At 47.4% G+C, this 22,078-nt stretch overlaps 1 protein-coding gene, 1 long non-coding RNA gene and 1 pseudogene across 4 annotated transcripts in view; all 3 read right to left on the bottom strand.

Moving 5' to 3' along the window:
• Nucleotides 1-22,078, bottom strand: part of LOC137633620 (uncharacterized) — a 444,399-nt gene that overhangs the window by 27,442 nt on the left and 394,879 nt on the right. The window lies entirely within an intron of this gene.
• Nucleotides 1-22,078, bottom strand: part of LOC137634019 (uncharacterized) — a 411,582-nt gene that overhangs the window by 304,827 nt on the left and 84,677 nt on the right. Inside the window, exon 1 of one of the 3 annotated variants that reach the window (XR_011042424.1) lies at nt 18,032-18,145. The exons of the other annotated variants lie outside the window; for them this stretch is intronic. The gene's annotated coding sequence lies outside the window, so the exon portion shown is untranslated. Of the gene's footprint in view, nt 1-18,031; nt 18,146-22,078 lie in introns of those variants that run through there. 3 annotated transcript variants of the gene reach the window in all.
• On the bottom strand, nt 10,572-10,690 carry LOC137634064 (5S ribosomal RNA; annotated as a pseudogene).

The raw sequence follows: 22,078 nt of genomic DNA, 5'->3' as shown, positions 1-22,078 counted from the left end.
TTTGAAGAAAAAAAACCTGTACTGCGAAAGCTCAAACCAAATTAAAGTACTTCACCAAATATGATGGGAAAAACTCCAGGTTCAACAGCAAGTAAAAGTACGTCTTGTCGACACGTCGACAGAGAAGAAATTGAAGGTTTTGTTTACATCCGAGAGTGGTATCTGGCCGACAGTTGGCGCTGGTGGGCACACCCGCAACCTGCATAGCGATCGCTCGCGAGTTTTTTTATGTATGTGTCTGTCGAGCAACAGAGTTGCAGCAATTTATATATTCACCGGCTAAGTTAAATATTTAAAACCTGTGATGCTGTGGAGAGACCGAAACACAGCACCTTGAACTGGTACACCTTGTTGTCTAGGCTGAATCTTAAGTACTTCCTTGAAGACGGATGGATTGGGATCTGGAAGTACGCATCCTTCAGATCCAGTGTACACATGAAGTCTTGCGGTCTCACTGCAAGTCTAACCGTGTCTGCGGTCTCCATGCTGAGCGGAGTTTGCTTTGGTCTGGACTTCTGCCCGAAGGGCCTGCCCCCTTGCTGATCCCATGGCAAGGGAGCTCAATGACACTGGATTCGTCGTCAGGGGAGGTAGAGATGTTGTGAATCGTCCAGGAATCAGCCCCGAGTTGTTGCCACCTGTCTGCGCAACTTTGTAGGCATCCCCCGACTGGTGGACATGCAGGGGGACTGCCAATCCTAGCGTTAGTTTAAAGTAGGTTGAAAAAACTTCTAATCTTACCTTTTAAGCTATAACATAGTGATCAAATACCAAACAAAAACAAAATAAGCGAATGCCAGAAACCATATTTAGGAGTACATCACCAAGATAACTGCTAAAATCCAGGTTAATCACGAGTGAATTCCAAACGATGTTGCCAGCAATGGCAGCAGAGAAGATCTGGTGTAGTATGGAATGGTTCGATCTATCTCCCGTGAGGCCGCTAGTCTACACCTGGCAACTCTATCTGCGATTGCCGCAAGTTTTTGAATTTCTGCCGGACGTCACAGACTAAAGCTATTTTTATATAACCAGCGGGTAAGTTTAATGTTTACAGTAAAAAGGGAAAGCACAAAGGGAACACGTGGAACACAATGGTGGTTTGGACGGGATGTGAGAGAGAGCGGCGAGATGTTATCTACGCCACGACCAGATGCTTACTGGAAACACAGACCTAGTAGCGCACTCTCGCGCGCTCACCCCAGGTCGTCTTAGGGCGAGTATCCATCCGCCACGGAGGGACCCGACAAGGGAAAACGGAGATACTGTATGGGGAACTACGCAAAATTCTTGGTCGGTTAGGGAGGAGATCCCAGATACTCCTAAGAAAGTAGTTTGAGGTAAGTACTCCGTGATGGAACAACTACGAAATTGTCATTTGTTCCGTAACTGGAATACAAATCACAGTATTTAATAGGAGTGACTCACCCATTAGGAAGGGTGGACGTCCTAGCCAGTCTGGCTTTTGGCTTTGCCCGGGGACTCCTTATTTGAGTGTGTAAGAACTCAAGAAATAAGGAGTCCCTGCACCTCGCTAAAACCTTGCTACGCAAGGTCTGCGGCCTACGCAAGCTGTGTGTGAAGGTATGAAGAAGTGTGACTCATCCTAGAAAGTTGTTCTGAATTTCTTTAGATGGAAACTTGTAGACTAGGACTTTCCCAATACCACCTCGTCAGGGTATAGGGATGTAACAGTACTGTATTAATATTAATACTAGGAACACAAGGGAGTATGGTTTACCTGCCGTGGTTTGAGGTCAGCTATGCAGAGAACCCAGGATGCTGCTTTCCCCAAGAGAGGGGATGATGAAGAAAAGAATAAGGGACAGTCAAACCTTTTCATTCATGCAGACTAAAACCGGATAACAATGCCCTCAACCTTCTGCTACTTGTCCAATAAGGAGCTTGAGGTTTTAAACCAGCTGTTGTGCAACCACCACAGGACCGATAGAGAACGTATCGAGTCTCCTGTTGGTCACGTCTTGCAGGTAGTGGGATGTGAACGTTGTTTGACGTTTCCACACTCCAGCTTGAAGAACCTCCGTCACTGAAAAATTTCTTCTGAAGGCCAGGGACGTAGCTATGCCCCTGTATCATGTGCTCTGTGGCAACGTGATGGAGGAGGGTCTGGATTCAAGGCCAGGTCAATGACCCTACGAATCCATGCAGAGATGGTATTCTTGGTGACCCTCCTCTTAGTCCTTCCTGTGCTGATGAATAGTGCTGGCACATGAGGACGGGCTGCGGCTGTTCATTTGAGGTACAGCCTCAAGCTCCTTACTGGCATACAGTAGTAGGAGATGGTCAGGGTCATGTGTTACAGTACGGAGACTAGAAATCCGGGAGTCGAATCGAGGATCCGCTACTCCCGGATTCTGAGTCTTAGCAATAAACTCAGGGACGATGCTGAACGTTATCTCCCTCCATCCCCTTGAATGGGCGATGTCATATGAGAGACCACGAAGTTCGCTGACTCGCTTGGCCGAGGCCAAAGCTAGTAGGAACACCGTCTTCCAGGTTAGGTGGCGATCTGATGCCTGGCATAATGGTTCGTAGGGAGGTCTCTTAAGGGACCTGAGAACTCGAACCACGTTCCATGGGGGAAGTCTTACTTCCGACTGAGGGCAGGTAAGTTCATAACTCCTTATGAGTAGAGAAAGTTCTAGCGATGAAGAAATGTCCATTCCTTTCAGTCTGAAGGCGAGACTTAAGGTTGAGCGATAGCCTTTCACTGCCGATACTGAGAGGCACATTTCTTCACGTAAATACACGAGGAACTCCGATATTGCTGAAATAGTGGCATCGAATGGAGAGATACCCCTTCTACGACACCAACCACAAAAGACTTTCCACTTTGCCTGGTAGACTGCTGCTGCTGATGACTTGCGCAGATGTCCAGACATCCTGATCGCAACTTGTTGCGGAAATCCTCTCTCAGAGAGGAGATGCTGGAGTCTCCAGGCGTGAAGTCGTAGCGAAGCCCCGGCTTTGTGGAAGATGTTGGCTTGTGGTTGTTTGAGTAGATTATCTCGTAGAGGGAGTTCTCTTGGAGGCTCCGTTAGGAGTTGCAGTAGGTCCGGGAACCATTCTGCGTGATGCCATAGTGGAGCTATGAGGGTCATTGAAAGATTGACCGATGTTCTGGTCTTGTTGAGCACCCTCCTCATCAGACAGAACGGGGGAAAGGCGTAAACGTCGATGTTGTCCCACCGTTGTTGGAAAGCATCTTGCCAGAGAGCCTTGGGGTTTGGGACTGGGGAACAGTACAGCGTGAGCCTGAAGTTCAGAGCTGTCGTGAAAAGGTCCACCGTCGTAGAACCCCACAAAGTCAGGACTTTTTTGGCTACTAGATGATCTAAAGAACACTCGGTACTCACTATCTAAGATGCTCTCTGTTCAGATTGTCGGAGAGCACATTCCTCTTGCCCGGAATGAAGCGTGCCGATAGTGGTAACAAGTGGATTTCGACCCATCTCAGTATCTATACTGCTAGATGGGATAGTTGCTGCAAAAAAGTACATCCTTGCTTGTTGATGTAGGCCACTACTGTGGTGTTGTCGCTCATCACCACCACAGAGTGACTTGCCAGGTACTGTTGGAACTGTTGAAGGGCTAGAAAGACGGCCTTCATCTCTAGGAGATTTATATGGAGGTACTTTTCTGACTCTGACCAGAGGCCTGAGGTCGTGTGGTACAGCACGTGGGCCCCCAACCCATTTTTTGAAGCATCTGAAAACAGCACATAAGTCTTGCGGTCTTACTGCTAGTCTGACCGTGTCTGCTGTCTCCATGCTGAACAGAGTTTGTTTGACAAACTTGTTCAGAGCTGAGAGGTTGATGACTGGTTTCCAGCCTCCAGACGCCTTCTTTACAAGAAAGTCGACTGAAGAAGCCTGGAGATTCGTCGAGGACCCCTTGGAGAGCGCCCTTCTTCAACAGGGTCTGGACTTCTGCCCGACGGGCTTGCCCCCTTGCCGATCCCATGGCAAGGGAGCTCAATGACACTGGATTCGTTGTCAGGGGAGGTAGAGATGTTATGAACACGGGACGCGATATCCTAGACTGATCACAGAGATTGTCCAGGAATCGGCCCCGAGTTGCTTCCACCTGTTTGAGCAACTTTATAGGCATCCCCCCCACTGATGGACAAGCAGGGGGACTGCCTATCCTAGCGTTTGCGGCCTCGGCTGCTCTATCTAGGATTCTTGCCTCCCCTGGAGGACTTTTTGTCTTTCCTTCCTTTGACAGGAAAGGGCTTACAGTAGACACCACGGTCTTCGCTGCTGTCGTCGTTTTAGCGGTCTTGACTGGACGGGACTGCTGTGGTAGCGGAGGCTTATAGTGCTTAGATGTTAAAGCCCTATGAAGGAGGGAGTCTTGATGAGACTTCCTCCACTTCTCAGCGGCTTGTTCCACATCCTTAGGCTCAAACAAGATGGATCCCTCTAGAGAGGAATGCCTGAGCCTATTGATCTCGGTGCTAGGGACCTTCTGATGAAATCTCTCAGCTACTGCATCCCGACGTTTCAGAATGGTATTTGCCCACAAGTTCAAGACTTGGTGGGCCAGAAACTCGATTTTGCGAGTACCTGAGAGAAGAAATGTCTCCATAGCTTTCCTGGTACGTTCTTTGGAGAAATCCTCAGAACGTATCAGGATACCTAAGGTCCCCAACCAGATGTCGAGCCACGAAGTGGCTTGCATAGCACACTTCGCAACTTTCTCCTGGTTGCCGAGAATGAGACCTGCCGGTTGGAGTCTCTCTCAAGAGGGACTCCCCTGGTAAGCTCTTCCAGCGAGTGGTGAAGGGGAAGAGCTGAACAAGGCTCCTTAAGGATCTCGAAGTACCTCCTCTGCTGTACGCGAGGAGGTGGAAGGAGCTTGTTGGTGGCACTGGAACGGTTGGAGGAGGACATCTCGGAGAGCTGTAGAGAGATCTTGTCCCTGGTACTCTTAACCCCCTGAGACCAGGGCAGTGCTGCACTGGTCTTGGAGGGTTTCTGAGTACCAAAGACACGGTCCAAGACCGTGTCCTTGCCCTCTCGAGGAGGGATCTCTGGGTCGGAAAACCTGTTGAGAGTCCTCATCAGAGTCAGAACTTGCCAAAACGCATGTTCTGACTCTTGCTGGTCTCCTCCTGATGTAGGCCTTGCAGCGAAGTCTCCTGTCCCCAAAGGCTCTTCTTGGGGAAAGTCGCGGATGTTCTCCGAGTGGCTAGCTGGCTCCATCCTAGTCCTAGTAGAGGACTTCGGTAATGTTTTAGAGTCCTTAGATTCCTTCCTGGGAAGGATGTAGGACTCCAACATTGACGAGGATGGCATGTTCCTTTCAGTCCCCCCGTGAGAAGACATCTCGACACGAGGAGAGGTTTCCCTCATTGGTGCGATGGGGAAAGTTTCTCCATGCGTGATTCCCGAGGATGGGAAATCTTCGTCCGAAGGGGAAAGAGAGACCGTCTGGGGGAAAGAAGGAACCTGCCTCGAAGACTTGCGTGGAGTCAGTTTTGCCCTTGGAGAAGTTACCGCGTCCCGGAGCTCCTCTTTTTTTCTTCAAAGGGGTAGAAGCAGCAAAGGATCTGTGCCCTAATTCAGAGAAGACAGGCTTGAACGCCTGCATTACGCTCTGATTAGTGCACCGAACCAGGGCTGTTAGCTTACAGACGCGCTGTCAGACATACCCCTTGAAGGGACAGGAATTGAAGGATCCTTGGGAGGAATTCTCATCATTGGTGGGTTCGCCTGAAAAGGCTTTGGGATCCTGGACCCCTCTAGATGTTTCTCTTCTCCCACAATGGGCGCTGGTATGCGCTCGCGGGGAGGGGAATGAGGCGACCTTGCCGTTCGTAGTTCAGCAGTCTCGCGTGCGGGAGGATATTAACGCTCGTGCGAGGGAGATTAATGGTGCTCGCGTGAGGGAGAATACCAGGAGTCGCGCGCGGGAGACTGCTGATGCTGGCGCGCGGGAGACTACGGGAGTGTCCACGCGCGGGAGATTGATGGCGCACAGGATCGTGTGCAGGAGACTGTGGGCGGACAGAAGCGCGTGCGGGTGACTGTGGGCGCACAGAAGCGTGTGCGGGAGACTGTGGGCGCACAGAAGCGTGTGCGGGAGACTGTTGGCGCGCACGCGCGCGCAGAATCAAGGCGTTGAGTGCGCGGGCGAGAGTTCGTGAGTGCCTGTACCAGTCGTACGGCGCGCGCGCAGGAGAAAGACCCCTAGCACGCGGCCGTGCAGTTGAAGTCTGTGCTGATCGTGGGCGCAAATCTGTAGGAGAGGATGGGGAAGTGTGCGCGCACGTATCCTCGCGGATGCATGCGGGCGATGGAGAGCGCTGGCGCGATGGCGAGAGCTGGAACGTGGAAGAAGTCACTCTAGTTAACTTCCCAGTAGCGCCCAAATCAGTAGATCGTGGGTGCGCAGGAGAAATAACTGCTGGGCGTGAGCGCTGGCGCGCAGGACATCGCTGGTGCGCAGGAGAGCGCTGGCGCGCGGGAGAGCGCTGGCGCGTGGGAGAGCGCTGGCGCGCAGGAGATCGCTGGCGAGTGGGAGAGCGCTAGCGCGTGGGAGAGCGCTGGCGCGTGGGAGAGCGCTGGCACGTGGAAGAGCGCTGGCGCGTGGGAGAGCGTTGGCGCGCAGGAGGTTGACGGCGCGTGGGAGAGCGTTGGCGCGCAGGAGGTTGACGGCGCGCAGGTGAGGGTTAGGCAAGGCCTGGTGCGCAGGAGAACGTGGGCGCATATGTGCAAGAGTGCGTGCATAGCGCGGAGAAGAGCTGGGCTCCTGTTGGAACATATGTGCGTGTTGACGCATACGCCCTTGATGCCCTGTGTTAGGGTTTGTTGACGGGGCCTGACGAGCTACTATAGCGTGCTCCTCAGGTTTCGTTTTAGCATACTCTGGTCGGCAGGTCGACGTGTCCTTTACAAGGACGACCTTCCACCGAAGGAGATCGCGAACGATCTGCAGAAAGGTCCAAGACCAATGCAGGAACAGTGATCGGTGATTGTTGTCGAGGTTCCTCTGCAGGGGACTGCATCGAAGATGTTGAACCGAAGAGGCGCCTCCTCACCGCAGGTGAAGGAAGGCCTCTTTGGCGAAGAGGAAGGCGAGCATTGCGACGAATGCGGCCTCCTGGGGCCGTAGGGGCAGCAAACTGACCTTCTGCAGTCCTCCGAAGAGGAGTCTCTGTAAGTGAACTCCACCAGGGGAAGAAACACTAGCAGGAGAGACTGTTGGACTTAGTTTCTCCCTCGATGGTTGAACAGGAACGGGAGAAACTAAGCCGTCAGCTACCATAGGGTTTGAAGAGGCATGGGTGATGGGTGATACCGCATTGGATACCTCTGACCCCACAATGTCGACAAGAGACAGAGGATCAACCTCTGTCGGTGACGGCGATTGCTTGACAGCGGCACCCAATCGGATGTAGTCAAGTAAAACCTCCTTGGAGGGCGAACCCTCAAGCCCCAAGGAGGACCAAAGCTGAAAAAGGGGGATTAGTGACATATCCTCCCCCAGGGGGAGAGGTGGAGCTGCTTCGCTAGGGGAAGCAACGTCATCTCTCAAGCCCCGAGTTTGGTAAACAGTACATCGGTCTACGCTACCACTCGATGGTCTCTCGAAAGAGACCGATCGAGTGGGAGCTTTGGAGGAGGTTTGGGCAACGGAAGAAGAGGCCTAGGGTTTTTCTCCTTTCAAAGAAACCTTCGAAGGAGAAATATGACAAATTCGAAGATAATTTATATTTTTCCTAACCATACAAACCTTAGCTATTTACATTGGGTTTACCTTTTAGCGCAGCTGAAATGGCGAGCCATTAGAATTTAACGAGGGTGTATTACCCCCGCGCTAGTTAGCGGGGGGTAGGAGAGTGGTAGCTAGCTACCCCTCCCCCCCTCACACACCGGTGAAGCTCACTTTCACTTAGAGGTAGGACTTGTCTTGGGGGACAGGGCTGGCGTGCAAATATGTGTAAATAGCTAAGGTTTGTATGGTTAGGAAAAATACAAATTATCTTCGAATTTGTCATTTGTTCCGTAACCGAAATACAAACCACGCTATTTACATTGGGTGACTTACCCCTTAGGTAGGGTGGAAAGTCCCCAGCCATACTGGCTTTGGCTTTACCCAGGGACTCAGAATCCGAGTGAGTCGCACTCGAGAAAAGGAGTCTCTGCACCTCACAAGTTCCTTGCTCCGTAAGGAACCGTGTGGCCTACATAAGCTTGTGTGTGAGGGAAGAAGTGTGACTCGTCCTAGGCAGTTGACCTGGAGTTCCAGAAGGAACTCTGGGTTAGGACGTTCCCAATACCACCTCGTCAGGGTATGGGGGACGTGACAGTATTGACTCAATACTTGGAACACAAGGAAGCATGGTTTACCTGCAGAGGTTTGAGGTCAGCTATGCAGAGACCAGGATGCTGCTTCCCAGTAGAGGGAATGCAGACTAAAACCTGATAACAATGCCCTCAACCTTCTGCTACCTGTCCAAAAAGGAGCCTGAGGTTAGACCAGCTGTTGTGTAGCCACCACAGAGCGATAGAAAACGTATCGAAACTCCTGTGGGTCACGCCCTGCAGGAAGCAGGCTGCGAAGGTCATTAGACGCTTCCAGACTCCAGCTTGTAGCACCTGCGACACAGAGTAGTATTACTCGAAGGCGGGGGAAGTTGCGATGGATCTGACATCGTGCTGTAGGGCGACGTGACGGGGGAGGGTCTGAAGACAGGTCGAGATGAAAATCCTTGAGTCCGAGCTGAAGAGGTATACTGGTGACTCTCCCCCGTGTCCTTCTTGTGCTCCCAAACCGGCTGCAACTGAGGACAAACTGCAGTTGTTCCCAAAGCTAACCTCTCGATTCCTTACTGGCAAGAAGGAGAAGGTTTTGGGACATCAGATACAGAATGGAGACTCGAAATCTTGAAGGAATGGGACCGAAGGGTCGGGACCCCAAGATTCTGAGTCTAGCCAACAACTCAGGAGCGAACCTGAATGTTGCCTTCCCCATTCCTTAGAAAGGGCGGAGTCGTACGAGACCAAGAAGATTGCCTACACACTGGCCGCGGCCAGAGTGAGCTGGAGACCCAATCAAGACGGAATACAATCAGAGGCCTGACGTAAAGGGTCTTGAGAAAATCTCTTAAGGGACTAAAAAAGTCCGAGCCATGCTCCAAGTTGGAGGTCTCACTCCGACTAGGGCAGGGATGTTCGCAGCTTCGCATGAGCGAGGAAAGGTCCAGCGGGAAGGAAAAAGTTATTCCTTTAAGCCTGAAGGTCAGGAAAAGGCTGAGAGACAGGCTTCATTGTCGAGAGCGGAAAGGAGTTTTCCTCCCGCCGAAAGGCAATAAGATCGTTATTGCTGGAGAAGAAGCCTTAAGGGAAGAGGTATATCTCCCACGACACCAACCGCTGAAGACTCTTCACTTCGCCTGGAAGACCCCTGCGGATGACTATCGCAGATGACGTGACCTCCGTCCCGCGACTGTAGCGGGTTGTCTCTCTCGAGGAGGAGGCGTAGTGTCTCCAGGCATGAAGCCGAAGCGACGCCCCGGCTCGAGAAAGATGTTGCTGTGTGGTTGTTTGAGTAGCCTGTGCCGTGGGAGAAGCTCTCCCGGGAGTTCCGTCAGGGGAACCAGAGGGTCCGGAAACCGTTCTGCGCATAGTCCCAATGGAGCTCTCAGGGCCATTGAAAGGTTGACAGACAACCTGGTCTTGAGACCCATTCTCAACAGACAACAAAGGAGGGAAGACGCAGGCGTCGATGTTGTCCCACCATCACCGGAATGCATCTTGCCAAAGAGTCTCGGGGTCTGAGACTGGGGGGAAGAACAGCGGAAGCTTAAGGTTCCAAGCTGTCGCGATCCGGTCCCCCAGACCAGGACTTGCTGGTTTCTCAAGGCCAAAGACCCCCAGGTACACTCTCTCTACGAGGCTCTGCTCGGATAGTCAGAGAGAACATTCCTCTGCCTGGAATGAGAGAGCCGATGGTGGTATTGAGAGTATCCCAATCATCTCGGTATCTCTACTGCAAGATGCGAAGGTGTAAAAATGCGTCCCCTGCTGGTTAGAACACGCCAGAACCATGAAGTCGACGCGCACGGAGCGACTCGGCAGGAGCTGTAGGATCTGTAGAGGGGCCAGACTACGGCCCCTAAGCCTGCCTGAATGATGGAGAGGTATCCTTCAGGTCCTGACCACAGGCCTGGACCGGAACATGCCCCCCCCCCCTTTTCTTTGACGAGTCCGAGAACAGCATAAAAAATGTGGGGAAAGGACGAGAATATCCACTCCCATCAAGAGGTTCCATAGGTCAACACCCATTGCAGGTCTAATCGTTCCGTTGGTCCCATAGGGGCCAGAAAGTCTGGTTAATCGTTGCTTGAAACCACCGGAACTCAGACCGCCCCACATGGAACTTATCCTGAGGCGACCGTTCGGAACTATAGACGGGTCAATGAGGAAAAGAGAACTAGGAAACGTTCCAAGGTAGGGCTGAAAGCTCAGCTTGACTGAGAACAGGTACTGCGACTCTCCTCAGCCTTGCCACAGTCAACTGAAGGGAAGGCTCAGAGGAGGTGGCAACAGAATCTGGCGTCCCCAGGTGGTCACCCATCCAAGTACCGACCAGAACCGACGTTGCTTAACCTCGCTGGACGGACGAGAAGCGGGGTTTCCAACGTGGTAAGGCCGTTGACTCAATATCATGGCTAGATACTCCAGACGTTGAGGCAGAAGAAGAAGAGAAGGCTCCTAGCAAAATACCATGAACCCCCACTCATGGTAAGCATCCGGAAGCTCGTCCCGGCGCTGAAGAAGGTCGAACCCGAGCCTACCGGAGTTGACCAGACCTCCAAAAGGCGAAGGAGGCGGAAGCCTGCACCTGAGCGGCCATGAGGACAGCAGGGAGAGTTCTCTGAGGAAAAAAACCTGCGATGCCACGGCGGGATCGCCACACTGCATCTTAAGCAGGAATACCTGCAGTCTAGGCTGAATTCCACGAGCTTCCTGGAAGATGGATGGAATGGAAACTGAAAGAACCCGTCCTTCCGATCCAGGGTCTAAGGAGTCCTGTCGCCTCGTTACCAGTCTGATCGATTCTGCTGTTCCACGCTGGACGAAGTTTGTTCGACAAACTTGATCAGGGCTGAGAGGTCGACTACGGAACTCCCGTCTCAGCTACTTCCTTACAAGAAAGGATCGACTGAAGAAGCCGGGGGTGAAGTCGTCGATGATCCTATGGAGGACCTTCTCCTAAGGCATGGATCATTCTGCCCAAATGGGCAAACTCTTGCCGACCCTATGGCATAGAGGTTCAGAGACACTGAATTCGCTGACAGAGACGGCAGGCGCGATATCCTTGGCTGATCACAGAGATCGTGCAGGAATGGGCATCGGGAAGCTGTCATCCGGATGAGTAACCTTAGGCATCCTCCCAGCGTGAAACCTGCAAGGGGGGGGTGCCAATCCTAGAGTTCATGAACTCTGCCGCTCCCTCTAGGACTATGCCCCCCCCGGGAGAGCCTCCCATGCCATCTGTTCCTGACAAGAGGGAACTGCAATTGGACACTTTGTCTCAGTTGTCGTAGCCGGTCCGATAACTTAGGCCGACGTGGCTGAAAGGAAGAGGCGCTGGAGCCCTGCAGGGTCTGGAAGAAAGCGCCTTGGAGGAGTGAAAACGGAAGTCGACTTCCTCCGCACAGCCGCTGTCTATGTCTCTGTCCTTGGGCACAAACAAACTCTCCTCAAGGATGGAAGGGTGTCTGAAGTTGTCGACATCTACGGATGAGACACCCGAAAGGAAGCCCTCAGTCATTGCGTCCAGATGGTCCAACATCGAGCTTGCCCGCAAGTTCGATACTTGACGACGAAACGCCAAGGTGCTTGAGCCCGAGAGGAGGAAAGTACCCATGACCTTCCTGTAGCTTCCTTGAGCCAAACCTCGGGTCGTAACCGAGGAGGGAAAGGACTTGGTAAGCCTCTTTCACGAGATGGAGAAGAGGAAGGGTAAACGGTCACCCCTTGGCCGATGGTGAAATCTCGAACGGAAGGCCCCCCGCCAAAAATCCTTCCAGGGAATGACGGGGAAGGGCTAACCCAGGTTCTGGAAAGAAGAATGTTGCTCAGACCTCCCTGAAGGTTCTTCTTATTCTTGCATGCGCCATGCTCTGCGTTTACTGGGTGAGGCCGTGTTCTGGAAATACACTCCAGAAGAACTCGCCAGGCTGGCCATGCTGCGAAAACCCCAATGGGAATCGCGGTCGCAATTGCCCTGGAGCTCGCGCGATGGTAAATCAATGATTTACGCGTGGGCGAACGTGGAAGTGCCCATGTGCGGTCACGCAGGAACGCAAACGAAGGTGAGTGAAGGAGCGTAGAAGGAGGGCGAGCGTGGTAGGAAGGGCGAGAGCTGGTGGTCGGCGAGCGATAACCCATAGGCGAGCAAGAATTAAGCCGACGTTCGTGCGAAGAAACACCGTAGGCTCGCGCGACGGAACACCGTCCGTCCGCGCGATGGAATACCGTTGGTTCGCGCGCGGGCGAACATTGGAGAGCATGTGCGCGGACACGCATGAGCGTAGGCGTGCAGGCACGTGAGAGTGTGGCCGCGCGGATGAGCACAGGCGGTCGTGAGACCGATGACGCGTAGGCGGGCGATGGCGCGTTGACGAGCGATAGCCCATAGGAGAGAGAAGGAGCGTTGGCAAGCGATGGTGCGTTGGCAAGCGATGGCTCGTCGACAAGCGACGGCGCATTGGCGAGTGGTGGCGCGTTAACAAAACGCTAACGCGCAGGTGAAGAATCGCGCGGGCGCGTAGGCGATTGCCAACGCGAGAGAGACTAGCGATGGTCAGCGCGCATTGCGCTAACAGAAGGTGCGCAGGTGCATCAGGAAGGTGAGCGCTAACAGAAGGTGCGCAGGTGCATCAGGAAGGTGAGCGCTGAAGCAAGCTGTTAATCAGGCGATCCTAGACGGTCAGAAAACCGTTGGTGCCCATTGGTGCGTGGCAAAGAAGGGCGCGCAGATGTGTGCTGGCAATTGAAGAAAGCTGGCCCACAGAAGGACAGAAGTAAAGGTGAGCGCTGGCGAGCAGGAGGAAGATCTACGGCAAGACTCAGCTACCGGAGATCGTGGTCCACAGTAGGCGAGCGCTAGATCGCTACTGATGGTGTTCAGGGGAACTGACACGCGTGGCAGATCGATGGCGATCGTTGACGCGTAGGAGATCGCTGACGAGCAGGTGAACGTTGACGCGTCTAAGGTCGCTGGCGAGCTGGTGATCGCTCACGAGCAGAAGGCAACGCGTGGAAGCCTGCGTGTACAAGAAGAGTCCTTGACAAAGACCTGAACCGAAGTTCTAGATCACGAGGGCAAACGTGGGCGCACAGGGCGCGTAACAGGAACAGCAGAGATGATCATCATGAGAGTGCCGACGAACAGGAGAGCGCTGGCGAACAGGAGAGCGCTAGCGATCAGGAAAGCGCTGATGAGCAGGAGAGCGCCTGTGCGCTAACACTGAGCAGGAGCAGGAGAGCAGAAGGGCACGCAGGGGAACCCTGACACGCAAGGGAAGAACCCCCGTGGAAGGCAACCCTTTGCCCCGAAGGGATCGTTGTCCGTCGGGAGACTGATGTCCGTTGGAAGACCGTTGTCTGTCCGCCAGGAGACTGATGTCCGTCGGAAGACCGTTGTCCGTCGGGAAGACCGTTGCCCGTTGGAAGACGAGGAAGATCAAGAAGAAAGAGTTGTAGGCTGCAGCGGAGATTCAAAAAGGCGCCTCTTAGCACCCTTATAGGGAGATGAGAGGCCCTTACGACGAGGCGTACGGTGAGCCTTACGGCGAAGGAGGCCAACAGCAACAGAAGAATCCTCCGAAGAGGAGTCTCTATGAGTGTACTCTCTCGCGAACGAAAGAGAAACACTTCGTAGAAGAGACTGGTCAGCCAGTGACCTAAAAGGAGCAATCCTCCGAAGAGGGACTCCTGCAGTTGCCTAGCCCCTTGAGCGAAACTGCAGGTGCGACCGCTCATCACCAAGAGCATAGTCGCACGAAAAAAAGGCAAGAGAAGAGCCCCCCAAAAGGGGAAAAACTCAGCCTGGACAGGAAAAACTTCCCTCGGAAGGAAAGTTACCCACCCAAGGAGGCAAGCCTCCTGAGAGTTCTAAAATGAACTAGAGAGCTGTCAATCGTCACGGGAGTACTACCAGTAGAAGGAGACAAACGACCCTGACGAAAATCCAAAGGGGAGGCAGCAACAGCCGAATCCCCAGGCCTCCACACGACAGCTCACACCGGTGCCATATTACAGAAACGAACTAGATCGGTAACTGTAAAAAAATAAAACAAAAATCATTAGTACACATTCATTCCCCCGGGAAGGCTCCGAAGAGGAATCCCGAGGGAAAGGAACAAGAATTACACAATAGGCACGTGCCCTCACAACCACTTACACTCACGGAAGGAGAGCAGTAACCAAAACAGAATTATAACAATTATAATTATGAAACTATGTAATTATGTAATTTAAAAATGAATGAACACTAAAGAAAGAACGAAAACCCCGAAAGAAATCGTTTTACAAGCCGAAAAATTAACAAATACAATTAGATTCAGAAACTAATTGAGACAAAACGTACGCCGTAGCAACCCCCCACACGGGAAGGAAGCTACAAGGGGCGTAGTAAACGTAGTAAAAGGGTGAACGACCAAAAGAGAGAGAGAAAGACCGAAGCCAAACTCGACCGCAACCCATAAAATTACACCGTGGTGGCCTAAACTGTCGAGGGCTCCACGGAGATATCGTACACTACACACACAACTCTGAAAAGGAAACTTACTGATTTCTATACTCAAATATATATACAAACATGAAAACTGTTTACATATATATTGAAGTAAAGAAAAGTAAGTGATTAAGTAAAGACAAAACAAACAATGGCTGCCAAGCGAGGACCAAGACAGAGACGTCTATCCCAGTCCGAGCCAAAAGTGAAAGTGAGCTTCACCGGTGTGTGAGGGGGGGGGAGGGGTAGCTAGCTACCACCCCACTAACCCCCCCCCCTAACTAGCGCGGGGGTAATACACCCTCGTTAAATTCTAATGGCTCGCCATTTCAGCTGTGCTAAAAGGTAAACCCAATGTAAATAGCGTGGTTTGTATTTCGGTTACGGAACAAATCCCGTTTGGACTTCTTCCGTCGTCGCGAAAACCTCTCCATCTGGGAGGTAGACCACTCCCTACATTCACTACACCTGTTATTGCTATCACACCGTTGGCCCCTACAGGAAAGGCAAAGGGCGTGAGGATCGGTCTCGACCGCCGACATGAATGTTCCACAGGGGCGGTCGGGAAACCCAGGGCAGGTGCGCATATCCGCAGAGGCCAACTTCACACACAACACTAGAAAAGAAAAAGCAAAAGAGCATTAAATGACTGCCAAATTAATGGCTCGTCATTTCAGCTACGCCAAAGGTAATACTGTACCCCTATTAAATAGCATGGTTTGTATTCCAGTTATGGAACAAATCTAGATTAGGAATAAGAAATTCTGTCCAACAAATTAAGATGAGAATCAGCAGCTAAACACCAGACAGGAGAACAATACTCAAAACATGGTAGAATGAAAGAATTAAAACACTTCTTCAGAATAGATTGATCACCGAAAATCTTGTAAGACTTTCTCAATAAGCCAATTTTTTGTGCAATTGAAGAAGACACAGACCTAATGTGATTCTCAAAAGTAAATTTGCTGTCGAGAATCCCACCTAAAATTTTAAAAGTCAAACAAATTTAAAGAAACATTATCAATACTGAGATCCGGATGTTGAGGAGCCACAGTCCTTGACCTACTTACAATCATACTTGAGTTTTATTATGATTCAACTTCATAACCCATAATTTGCAACATGCACTAATTTTAGCTAAATCTCTATTAACTCTTGGTTAAGTTTGTAGTTGGTTGAGACACGTCCTGTTCAGTTGCATTCAACAATTCTGTAATAATCATCATGAAATGTTAGGTAGGGTAAAGGTCATTATAATGTATCGGTCGCTGTAGCCACGGCATTGCTTCCTGGCCGACTAAAATAACACCCGTTGGGCGGCGCTCGGTTCGCCTATCAGCTGGTGGCACAAATTGAAAATTTAGTGATGTTTGGACATATGTTTTTCCTAAGATCAACAATCTACATTCTTATCCCCTTGTTAAGATTGTAGTTCGTTGGGACACTTCCTGAAAGTATACCGAACACTAATTTGTTATGTATACAGTACAGCCAAAGGTTAAGGTAGGCAACATCTAATTAGGATGTTTAAGAGGATTAAGTCAGTGTCATTAAGCTGACCCGAACTAACCTTTCTTTTCCGTGCGCTTGTAGGCCTGCTTTTGTTGGCCGCGTGATTTAAAAAATTTAACTGCCCCCCCGTGACCCAAGATTGACCTGACCGAGGTCAACCTTTCCAACGCTAACATCCGTGATGAACAGACGCATGACCTATACTCTGGTTTTTCTTTGAGCGACGTGGTTGTATCTATTACTCATATCAATCAGCTTGGTGCTTTGGGGACAATCATGTATAACTGGAGGTGCAGGAACCGCAATTGTCGTACAAAATTCACATAAAGGTAATCCCGAGTGTGGTTAAGATATAATTTTGAGTGCTGCCCATCGTTTTATTGTGTGGAAGAGAGATTTATTTGAGATTCACTTTACCATAATATAACCATTTATATTTTATTTTGTTTTAGTTTGCGACCTGGAGGGGGTTCTGGGAGCTTGCCCCCCGCTAGGGGTTATGACCTGGGAACTATTAGGTTAGGTTAGGAGGGTTTGTGGGGTTCTGTAACCTTTTACAAATCTGACTAGGGGTTGTGACCTGGGATGGGGATCCGGGAGCTTGACCCCGGCTAGGGGTTGTGACCTGGGAACTACTAGGTTAGGTTAGGTGGCTTTTTACAAATCTGGCTAGGGGTTGTGACCTGGGAAGGCTGTCCGGGGGCTTTCCCCGCCTAGGGGTTGTAACCTGGGAACTATTCGGTTATGTTATGTGGGTTTGTTAGGTTCAGTGGCCTTTTACAAATCTCACAAGGGTTAAATAATCCCGTTTAGTCCTATTTAACCACACCCAAACCCCAAGGTTCCCACCTGTGTCCGTCGAGTGTTCCTAGTACAGTATGTAGAACGTTGGGACAAACGAGTGAAATTTCAGTTATTTGATATCGTATGAAATGCCAAGCACAAAATTAACGTTTTCTCGGTGTTCCAACACATTTCTTGTTGGCTATCCTCGCATATTTCCGACATTCATGCGCAAAGTGGTCCTAGTATGTAGATTGTTGAGACAAGCGTTTACAAAACTAGTGAATTCATTGATATCTCATTCGGTTACGATTCCAGAGGGGGTTTATGTAGGATAGTGGCCACCTGTATGTATTATTATGTCTGACTTAGAATATAGCAGTGTAAGGGGGGTCACAGGGGGCATTAGCCCCCCCGTTAGGTAAGTAAGTAAGGACACAGCTTGTAAGTTAGGTTAGGTTAGGGGGGGGGGGAAATTTAGGATAGGTGATGTACATTTTTAATGAACGTGTGAGGAACTGGCCGCTGATATACATAGGCTCCTCACTCTGTTATAATTCTGTTTTTTACTCTATTTTCTAGTTAACCTAACCCTCTCCCAACAAACTACGAAGGCACCAAAACACGACATATTTCAAAACCGTCATTCCAAATATTGGATTGAATCTAGCAACTCAAAAACCTAAGTTTTAAAACACCAGGCAACGCCCATAACCTACGGCTTTACCGGCCAAACAGTGCCGAAATAAAAACCAAAAACTCTGGTTGTATATAAAATATGAATGAAAATGAAAAAATAATCAATAAAATAAGAAATAAAATGAATTAAATACATAAATATGGTACGTGACATCGTCAAAAACACCCCCAAACCATACGCCGACATATCCCGGTTTATCGGTTAAATAACATAATTTCCGGCTAAATATCAGCACAATAAACCAGAATTAACACTTACTGTCTTCTGTTTCTTGCAATCTGAAATTGACATCTTTTTATACACTTCAAAATATGAAAAAAATTTGACGGCGGGACAACCTGGGACTCTTGAGACGACTATAGACGACTGAGTCTTGAAGTATAATGGATCGAAAGTGTCACTTTAAAGGTTATTGAACCCTGTAAAGTGACACTTTTGATCCCTTATACTTCAAGATTCAGTCGTCTATACATATAGACAAACGCGGCAGTTGCTTCTTCTTCTTCCTAGTTCTTCAATGACGTCATTACCAGTTGCTAGGATAAATATAGACTTGTTAAATTATCTAAATACATTCGTGTTATGTTGTTATGAATATATTATATTCTCAATAGAACTAAAAATTAAATCATTTAGATGTTTTTAAGCATCTTATGATGTTTTTAAGCCATGAAATGACATAATTGTTCTGTTGTTACGAAAGTCACGCATTTCATAAGTTGCTAAGATACATATTATAGTTATATACACTAAAACCATATTGGGTTTTAGTATATATATCATATTCTCAATATACATAAATATCTTACAATTTCGTAGTTTTTATCCAATCTATAACGATTTTAATACATTAAACGACTCAATTCTGTGTTGTTAGTTACGAGAAAATTGTTTTAATTGGTTCTGAAATAAGGGTATTATTATTCAGGCATTATTGCGTGATCAGTTCAAGAGACATTGGAATTTATATTGATCACTTACCAGTTCTTTTGTGGGATTTAGAATTAAAGTCAAAAGTCTTATATAAAGAAATAATGTTGTATTTTAATTTTGGACGATAAGACAAATTAAAACATACACATGTATGTAGGCCTATGTATATATATATATATATATATATATATATATATATATATATATATATATATATATATATACATATATATATATATATATATATATATATATAGATAGATAGATAGATAGATAGATAGATAGGCTAATCATCATCATCAGCCGTTACTAATCCACTGCAGAACAAAGGCCTCAGACATGTCCTGCCAACATATAGGGCCTACACACATTTTCTTAGTTCGCCAATCCATCGTCTTCTTCCCCTGTTTCTTTTGCAATCAATAGGGACCCATTCAGTTATTCTTAATGTCCATCTATTGTCTGTCCTTCTTATTATGTCCTACCCATGTCTGTTTCTGTTTCTTAACCCTGGATAGGTACGGTGGGTCGTTTGCGACCCCGAGCGTCAAAAAAAAACAGGTTTTTCTCACGTGACTCACCCCTGTGACTGAATTTGTGGGTGATCGACCTGCAGGAGGTGTCTCCCCTACACGCTCTAGTAGTGTCCAGATGTGCATTGCTGTAGCTGTACTCCTTCCCCGATTTCTGAGACGCGTCGGGGTCGTTCGCGTCCGAGTTTACCCTTCTGAGGTAGTTTGCATAATTATCAAAGTTATTACGTATTATGAAATTGTCGTAGAATGGTGCAACTTGTATAGGTTATCAGTTGTGGAAAGTCTTGGTGGATTGTTTGGCTACCATGTGCTTGTTTTTTTTTTTAGTTAAAATGTCGTTCATCACCACGAGGACCATTTTACCGCGAGTGCCCCTTTTTCATTTTTTTTCATTTTTTTGCCAAGTCATTTTTCCGTAAGATATTGCCAAATAGTGTCGTAAAACTTTTGCTTGTTTAGTGTTGGAAAGTGTGTCTAGATGATCTGGCTACCCATGCATGACTTTGTTTTTGTCAGATACGACGTAGTTATTGGTATATTGGGTATTTAACTGCGGTTACCAATTTCTGTTTTTTTTTCAATATTTGTAAAAATTACTACGTAGTAAGGAATTGCCGTATATTATTCATTTTTTTTTCATGTTTATGTGTTAGAAAGTGTGCCTTGATGGTTGGGCTAACACGTGCATGTCTTTTTTTTTATCTGAGATGTCGTATATTAGAATGTCGGGCATTTTACCGCGAGTGTCCCTTTTTAATTTTTTTTAATTTTTTTTGCCAAGTCATTTTTCCGTAAGATATTGCGAAATAGTGTCGTAAAACTTTTGCTTTTTTAATGTTGGAAAGTGTGTCTAGATGATCTGGCTACCCATGCGTGATTTTGTTTTTGTCAGATACGACGTAGTTATTGGTATATTGGGTATTTAACTGCGGTTGCCAATTTCTGTTTTTTTTTCAATATTTGTAAAAATTTACTACGTAGTAAGGAATTGCCGTATATTATTGATTTTTTTTTCATGTTTATGTGTTAGAAAGGGTGCCTTGATGGTTGGGCTAACACGTGCATGTCTTTTTTTTTATCTGAGATGCCGTATATTAGAATGTTGGGCATTTTTCCGCGAGTGCCCCTTTTTATTTGTTTTGCATTTTTTTGCTTAGTCATGTTACCGTAAGGAGTTGGCAAGTAGTGTCGCAAAACTTATATTTTTATAGTGTTGGAAAGTGTTTCTAGATGATCTGGCTACCCATGCCTATTTTTTTTTAGCCAGATATGGCATATATATAAGTATGTGTTCGATTTTCCTGTGATTGCCATTTTTTCGTTTTTTCCCATTTCTTTCAAAATTACTACGTACTAAGGAACTATCACAGAGTAATATTTCATTTATATGTTTATTTGTCGGAAAATATGCCTTGATGGTTTGCCTAGCACGTGTCTGAAATTTTTTTTTTCTGAAATGCCGTATATTAGAATGGCCATTTTTCCACGAGTGCCCCTTTTTATTTGTTTTGCATTTTTTTGCTTAGTCATGTTACCGTAAGGAATTGGCAAGTAGTGTCGCAAAACTTATATTTTTATAGTGTTGGAAAGTGTTTCTAGATGATCTGGCTACCCATGCCTATCTTTTTTTTAGCCAGATATGGCGTATATATAGGTATGTGTTCGATTTTCCTGTGATTGCCATTTTTTCGTATTTTCCCAATTCTTTCAAAATTACTACGTACTAAGGAACTATCACAGATTAATGATTCCTCTAGATGTTTATTTGTCGGAAAATTTTGTTTCCTTTATTTTTTGATTGAATATCATCAAATTTTTTTAGCTAAAATATTGTTTTACATTTTTTTTTTCGATTTTATTTCCCTTCAAAAAAAATTTTTTGGGTCAGAATTTTAATTTTATAGTCGTAAAATAATCGACAATTATCCAGCAACCCACCATACAATTTTTATGCATATCCAATAATAATTAGATTAGTAAATAACACCTTGAAATTGACATACCCTTCCTACATTTCAAGTGGCAGATTAGGGACTCTGAGTCAGTGTGGTTGGCGGCCATTTTGTGGACATATCCGAAGCGTAAGCTGCCCTATCTATATATATTCTTGTTCCCTATAGAATTTGTGATATTTTGGTATATTTTTACCTGCATAAATATCATATTATATATTAAATATATGTATTTTTTTACGAAATTTCCAAGTACTCAAAAAATTACCTTTAGATATGGCCCCTGATATAAATGTAATTTACAAAATAATGAAGATTTTTTTACATATTTCTATTTTAGGATAACATATGTTTATTCCCTAAAAAAATTAGCCACTTCCTATTTCATTTGGGTACCCAAAAAAATTCATGAAATTTGGACAATTTTTTTTGGCCAAAAAAAGTTACCCTTTTTTTCTCATTTCAGATCTTCACCTCCATGGGTCTGACTTCATCCAAAATACATCAAGATGTGTCCTAAACATTCAAGAATCAATTCCTAAAAGGATTTGTGTATATATGTATAAACTTTTTTTTTATGAATTTTTATGTCAGGTCTTTTTTTTTCTACTTAATTTTTTAAAATATTTATAATAAATAGTTTTTCTGCAGATGAGTAGTATTTATCTTTACAGTTGTTTTAAGCATTCATTGAAGTTTTTTTTGGCAAAAGAAAAAAGGAGGTTACTGCAAAATCTGATTTTTCAAGAATTTTTTTTGGCGTCGGGGTCGTTCGCGTCCGAGTATACCCTTAAAGGGGTGTCCGAGGACCGTACCTATCCAGGGTTAAATGTTAAAATATTCTCTCTCTCTCTCTCTCTCTCTCTCTCTCTCTCTCTCTCTCT

This window comes from Palaemon carinicauda, chromosome 43, assembly GCF_036898095.1.
Source record: "Palaemon carinicauda isolate YSFRI2023 chromosome 43, ASM3689809v2, whole genome shotgun sequence".
Lineage (NCBI taxonomy): Eukaryota > Metazoa > Arthropoda > Malacostraca > Decapoda > Palaemonidae > Palaemon > Palaemon carinicauda.
The sequence above is the reverse complement of the archived record's forward strand: the minus strand, read 5'-3'. Positions and strand labels throughout refer to the sequence as shown.